The sequence below is a fragment of the Taudactylus pleione genome, unplaced genomic scaffold, assembly GCF_031769625.1.
Source record: "Taudactylus pleione unplaced genomic scaffold, aTauple2 ptg000018l, whole genome shotgun sequence".
Classification (NCBI taxonomy): domain Eukaryota; kingdom Metazoa; phylum Chordata; class Amphibia; order Anura; family Myobatrachidae; genus Taudactylus; species Taudactylus pleione.
In genome coordinates this window covers 8,170,613-8,178,286 of record NW_028284420.1, presented here as the reverse complement: position 1 = coordinate 8,178,286, position 7,674 = coordinate 8,170,613, and positions in this window count along the sequence as shown.

Below are 7,674 nucleotides of genomic sequence, written 5' to 3'. Positions count from 1 at the left end.
AAAGTTTAATAAATTATTTACTTACCAATCAGCCATCCATGAGGCATCTGTTGTTGGTGAAACATCTCAAATAGGCTAGATTGCTGCAAAATAAAGGAATCATGAGAAGCCCCTGGCATGCCAGCAAACACCTGCATGAAACGCATTTTTGAATCACAAATCATTTGTACATTTAGAGAATGGAAAGATTTTCGATTCCGAAAAATCTCTTCCATTTGGCTGGGGGCCATGAGAGCAATATGGGTGCAATCTATTGCACCCAAAACATTGGGGATTCGTCCCACGGCAAAAAAACCCGCCTTCACAGCATTCCATTCATGTTCGGTCTGAGGTAAATGTACAAACTCAGAAACATGTTTCCGCATTGCCAGAAGGACCTGTGACAAACAGCGAGAAAAAGTGGCTTGTGAAAAGCCAGCAATTATCGCCAGAGTCGGTTGGAATGTTCCCGATGCCAAAAAATGGTGTGGCTAGCAGTTTTGCCAAGCCTGGAACTGCTCTGTTCGTAGGAACACGCGGTTCAAGATCCTTCTCCACCAGATCATACAGCTGGTAAATGGCAGCAGAGGAGAGGCGATAACATTTTATCACCTCATCCTCTCGAATCCCATCCAACAACCGTCTTTGTCTATATAGACGTGGCCTTGGGATTCTCGCAACACCCGAGGAAGATGGAGTACTTTCAGGTGCACCTGCAGAAATACCCACATTCACAGCTGATTCATCAGGAGTGGCTGCAATACTCATCTGCGCCCTAAACTGCAGCCTACACGCTTGAACACATGCTGCAAACATGAATTCCCACACTTGAGCCAGAAAGCGCTCCATTTTAAAAAAAAGTACATTTCTATATGATAATAATCAATCAAATTATAAGGATACTATTATCTGTGTCAGGTGTCTTCCTTCTTCTCCAGATTCAGGTGCGTAGTTCCTTGACAGGTAATAATATTCTCTCTCCAGCTCCTCCACCTGATGCTGCTGCTGCTGCTGCTGGAAAGAGTGATTAAAAAATACCTGGTCTATTTCTAACTTTGGAATGAACCAACTGTAATGGACTGAACCATTATTGTAACAAGCCAATAGATCATTTTAAAAATATATAATCAACACCATTTAAAACAAATAATGCTTGGGAAAGCATATTTGCTGTTACACACTTATTTTACCTGAAAAATATGTAATTTTAAACCATTTGATTTAAAACTCTCACACCCAAGAGGTGCGGACAGTTTTTTGCGAATTCACGGCAAAATTAGCTTTTATTTTGGCGAATGATATACGCATATTTGTAATTGAATAGCAACGTTCGACTTTCACAATTCAAAAGTGGATATATTAGTATTTTAGGCGAACTGTAGATTTTCACAATATTCGCAAGTTAAATTGAATTTGGTGAAACAGTATTCGCTGGCGAAAATTTCGAAAATAACACATTCGACACTCATTCGCACCTAATTGAATACCCCTCTATTTATATCTCGATACAATATGTGTAATCAAATGTGTGGACAGCTGCCTGGTACCTGGGAGTATTGTCACCACTCCCAAACGGCACAAGGAGTGCCGGTGATCACAAAAACAGTATATAGATATATATGCGCTATACCACACATATTCACCATAAGATAATACAAAAAGTTTAAAACATTTATTGAAAATGTATGTAAATATGAAGCAGTGTAAGTGAGCAAAAGTGCAATGATATAAAATGGATACAAATGATAAACACTCTATGAAAGCTGTAATCTATAGCGTGGGTATTATATGTTGCACATCCACGTATGGTTCAGATGGAGAGAGATGATGGAGAAGTAGCAACTTCTGCTCAAATGAGAAAATGTCTCACTCCAGGAAATATGGTGATGAGTGATGTCCAAAATATAACGTCAAATCACAAGTCACAGTTACATGGCAACCGCTGGTTTGTACCTGGTGGTGAGGAAACCCATGGGTAGAGGCTAAAATATGGGGCAAATGGTGCAATGTTTAGAAAGTATATCATCAACTGTATCTATGATATTAAACTGTCAGCTGGTTCGTGCCAGCAGCGTGGCGGGGTCTCAGCTCCTGGTTGTCTGCCTCCCGGCAACAGTATTTCCCTCTCCAGGCAAGTGATGCAGCTTCAACCTGAGCATGCAGAGCTGAGTCGCAGCTGGAAGGTGCCGTAAAATGGATTGCAGACCTGGTGCAGATACTGGTCGAAGATGTAGCAAGGAAATCCAATGGATATATCAGCCGTGTAACAAAGTGGTGAAGCATGTATCTCTAAGTCCTTAACGTGTTTCACTGCATTCAGCAGCTTTTCCAGAAAGGCAGAATAGATAGTCTTGACATGAGTGGCTATAAATACCCTTTCTCATTAGTTAGACACTTGTGGAGCGACACCTGTCATGTATCAATTAGTGATAGTAATGAGTGAACATTTTATAGTTTTGTTATTTGGCAATCAGAATTCCAACACATAATATATAAAGATACACAATCAGTAATAGATCAATAAAATAGACATACAAGTAGAAATATACAAATATAAACGTAAATATAAAAATAAAAGTAAGCATGCATACCCTAAAATAGATACAACTAGTATCCAATATATATTTTATTTTATAACAAATATTACAAATTTGGTGTGCTACAGCAACTACAATGGGGTACAAATTCTTAATGGTAATACTATCTACAGTGTCCAATAAATGTAACCGCATGAAGACATAATCGTCCATAAAATAAATAAATCAGAAAATCACAGAGAAAAGCTCCAAGGGACACGATAGCAATAGATCACATAAAAATAAAAATAGAGATAAATATAAATAAAATAAAATTATAGTATTAAAAAATCTATTAAAAAGAAAAAAGAAAATGAGGGAAGACTGACAGTAACATACATGGATGTACATGCAGGTATATACATAGGACAAGTAGATGTGCTTCTTGTTATACATCTAGCATTTCTGAGTTGTGCTCATCTTGGTCGCTTCTCTTTTATGACTGAATGTTACTGGATGCAATGAGGCACTCGCCCCAAGAAGAAGTGTACAGTGGGTGTGTCGTTGGCGTGTAGACAGGGTTGTGGTATATTCAGAGTTGGGTGTGTACAGATATCCATCCGATTTCAGTTGGACATCCTGGTGCATTGTGGATAATAGTTATGATGGCTGCTCTCATCAAGGCTGGGCGTGGTGCAGTCACATAGAGGCAGCCAGCTCAGAATAATGATGGATGTTCGCATGGATGTCTGATCACTGGAAGATGTGACTGCTTTACATGCCACTCAGAATCTGCCCCATAACATTCAATATTTGCTAATTAATTATTAGTAATGTAGTTAACATGTTTAACAAACTTTTTTTTTTGTCTTTTTAGCTATTGTGAGATAAAATGACCCAGTATGATGAGTTATTTCATCTAGAATTTTTTTGTCTTTAACTGTATATAAAGTGCCAGATATTCTGTCCGCCACAGTCCAACCGAATTTCAACTCAAAACTTGTGAATCTCAGCGATATCCACCCCTTATGTGCATTTGTGCGGCTGAATGTGCAAGGTCTGAGACGCCCACTATTAGTGCCTGTGCACACTGTAATACCGATTGATGCATCCTTAGATGAAAATCACTCAACTACATTAACATCTGCATTGCATGTGTATTGGGTGCGACTCAGAATCAGGTCCTTAATGTATTAACAAGGATCTCTTGCATGTTAGCTGAATGTAGATATTGCAAGGATTTGCTATAGTACTTAGTTAAAATATTAGGATGGTCTAAAGAGGGGACTAACTTCCTCAAAACTGCAATAGTATTTGTCACAGTGTTGGTGTATCCTGAGAAAGCAAATCTGAATACAAATATGTGGTCCTATAGTTATTGGTTCTGATAACATGTGTTAGACTATCTGCTCATCTGAAGATGGACAGATGGTATTGTTTTTGGTGAGCACTTGTAGAAACATGTATAAGCGAGAGGGAGGTAGAGAAAATTTGTCCCAAAGTTGTAGAAATGAGAGAATAAAACCCCATGTGTGGAAGACATCTTGGATGGGTCTCATAACTCCAAAAAGTTTGGATTGTCTAGTGCCACAGAAAAAAGATTGCACCAGCCCTCTACTAGGTGTATAACAAACGACTTCAAGCAGGAATATTTTCTTATAGGTACAGGTCTTCACTGAACTTTGCCTACGTGAGAATGCCCCAACACAAACTAGCTCTTCCTCTTTGGCCATTAGTGTAGATAAAATTGCAATGTGCATGACACTGCCCCCACTTTTCTAAGCATGCACAGTGTAAATTACGCTCCACAAACGGACATACATTCACATGTACCAAGTATAATATTTGTAATCCCTAAATCCGATTTCTTAGCTAAAACCTGAATAGAGATTCCCAAGGGTCAGGTATTGGCTTTATTGCCATCTTATATATATATATATATATATATATATATATATATATATATATATATATAAAAACCAAAAGAACTCTACGATAATGCAAACATACATGTACTAAAACAGATACAGATTAAGCAAGCTACCTGGCTGACTATTGCTACATTATCTATTTCTAGCTTCCCATAAAGCTTGTAATTCTTATTTCACTCTTCTCAGCCACTAGAGGGCCTTAGTACTCTACAACAGCCAGAATGAAATTCTTTATTTCAATCCCAACACATACATTTTAAGATTTCAACAAGGGACTTTCTTTGAGATTCCCAGAGGCCCCACTGTCAAGACCCAACCCAACTAAAATACATTATTGTTAGAGGCAATAATGAGGGAATCCAGGAAATCCAAATCCCTTCTAAATATATTTGAAGATGCTCTACTTTAAATCTAGTAAAAACACATCCTTGGCTTAAGAAGCATTTTGTCCTGTACCAGAAAGGCCAACAACATATTCTTCCCACAGCTGCTGCTACTCTTCCTGTCTGTCAGAAGAGTTAAGGTGCATACACACGTAAAGATTTTCTGTCCAACCATCCAACTAGTTGGAATGAAAATCTGGTAAGGTATGACAGCAAATGACAATCAGCAATTTGCTCCCAAATGCCGGAAAATGGACAAAAACTGTTGCTTGAACAAATTGTTTAGATCAAACATTTAACAAACTTGTCTGACGACCATTTTCATCTGTTTTCTGGCATTTAGGAGCAAATTGCTGATCATCAGTTACTCCCCATACGTTACCAGATTTTCATTCCATCCAATCAACTAGTTGGCTGGTTGGACAGAAAATCTTTACGTGTGTACTCAGCCTCAAACAGTTACCTTTGATTCTAATGAGAACTGTGAGTTTTGTCCATATCAGTCTCATCATTTCTCAATAGCTACGGGTACGGAGAATCTTCAGGGTAAGATAGGTGTTGTCAAAGAGGTCTTCTAATTCCATCAAGAGATGCCAATTTACATATAATCATACCCGAACTAATGGTGACGAGTTCAATATCTGGCCTAATCCTCATGTAAATGAGAGATTGATTTCTGCAAATTATCTCACTCTCTAAAGTCTACGGCGAGGGGAGAGATTATAGTTATTTTGAAGTTGTCCTACAGGTCCATCACTTTCAGTTCCAGGCTGTTTTTCAACCTTGTTACAAGATCCTTTAGTGTTCACAATAATCAGAACTGTAATGTAGCTGATAGGCTAGAGAATGATGAGGTGAGTTTTGAGGTCATGCTTAAGTCTTGGATACTAATGTGTTCAGTGGCGGGCTGGGCCGGGGGGCAGGGTGCCATGTGCCCCCCGGGCCGCAGCGTCATGCGGGCAGTCTGTGTCACTGTGACACAGACTGCACCGCATGTGTAGCGCTGACCGGACGGAGTTCGGTCAGCACTACACAAGTGACAAACACACAGCCACCGGCTCCGGCAGCTGTGTTTGTTTTGATCAGCAGCCAATGAGAGTCTGACAGACTTTCATTAGCTGCTGCTGCGCCCACTACAGTAGCCGCTACATCTTCTGGCTCCCGCAGTGGGCAATGGGAGAGGCGTCATAATGTCATATGACATCTCTCCCATTATGCAGAGCGGCCCGGGAAGGACAGACGGAGGAGCGGATGGCGACGGTGGGAGCGGGGATTCAGGTAAGTGTTTTTTTTTTTACTATGCGTGTCTACTGGGGGGGGGGAAGCTGGCACTACAAGGGGGGAGACCACTACTGGGGGCACCACAAGGGGGGGAACCACTACTGGAGGCACTGCAAGGGGGGGGGGGACTACTACTAATGGGGGCAATACAAGGGGGGGACTACACAAAGTGGGAACCACTACTGGGGGCACTACAAGAGGGAGGCACTACTACTGGGGGCACTACAAAAGGGGGAACCACTACTGGGGGCACTACAAGAGGGAGGGACTACTACTGGGGGCACTACAAGAGGGAGACCACTACTGGGGGCACTACAAGGGGGGACCACTACTGGGGATTATAACTGGGGGTACTTCAAGAGGGGGACTACAACTGGGGGGACTACTACTGGGGGCACTACAAGGGGGAGGACTACTACTACAAGGGGGTGACTACTACTATGGGCACTACAAGGGGAGGGGACAACTACTAGGGGCACTACATAGGGGGGAGGGGACTACCACTGGGGGCACTGCATCGAAGGATCACTGCTGGGGGCTCTATAAAAAGGGCAATACTGGGGGTACTGCATAGGGGGGAGATTACAACTGGGGCCACTATTTAAGGGGGACTGCATAAGGGTTACCACTATTGGGGGCACTGCATGGGGTGTGGACTGCTACTGGGGGCACTATATAAGGGGCTTACTACTGGGGACCACTACTGGGGGCGCTGTATAAGGGGCACTGCATAGGGAGGATCACTACTTGAGGCCTGCATAAGGGGGTCCTCTCCTGTGGCATAGGGGGGCACTGCATATGGGCACCACGACGGGGCTGTCCCTAATCTTTATTTTTACTTTAATCCCATATGGCCAGCCTCCTCCCTGGAACACTTGAGGGGGTGGGGGGGGCGTAGTACGCACGTTCTTCGAGCACTCTGGCTACACACTACTCCTCTGCCAGGGCCGCCTGCATGCATTTGCCCCCCAGGCTAAAAGTTGCCAGCCAGCCCCTGAATGTGTTCCACAGGTCAGGAGCAACAGATGCAAAATATTAAAGTGGGAGTGCGAACAGGTAATCAGCGTGGTAGTGAGGCAGCAATCATTGGCAGGTTAAAGTGGCAGAAGGGAGTGTAGGTAGAAATGAGGTGGGAGAGGTAGGGGTGAGAGGAGTGGCTGAGGGCTTGGTAGTTCAGGGTGAGGTGGCTGCCTGTTACAGCTGTTTAGTTGTGGCCCCATGGAAGCACTGACATCTCTTTTTTTTTTTTTTTTTTTTTTTTTTACTGTTTTTAGTGAAGCAAGACGTATTATTACATCATAAAGACTTGTACAGTAGTTTCACAGTAATGACAAAAGAAGAACAAAGAAGAATATTTCTTCAATCTTTCAAGGAAGACAAATCCCAGTATTGAAAACATTCAACAGTTATAAAGAGCACTGACATATCTAATAGACTGCTATAACCATTTCAGGCTCACCTGTTAAGACTAACAAAACGACCATAGTAATTCACCTGACAATGGTCTGTTTTGATGGCAGACAAAATGAGAGTTATGGTAGAACTTACCTTTGTTAACTCTCTTTCTTCGAAGTCCATAGGGTC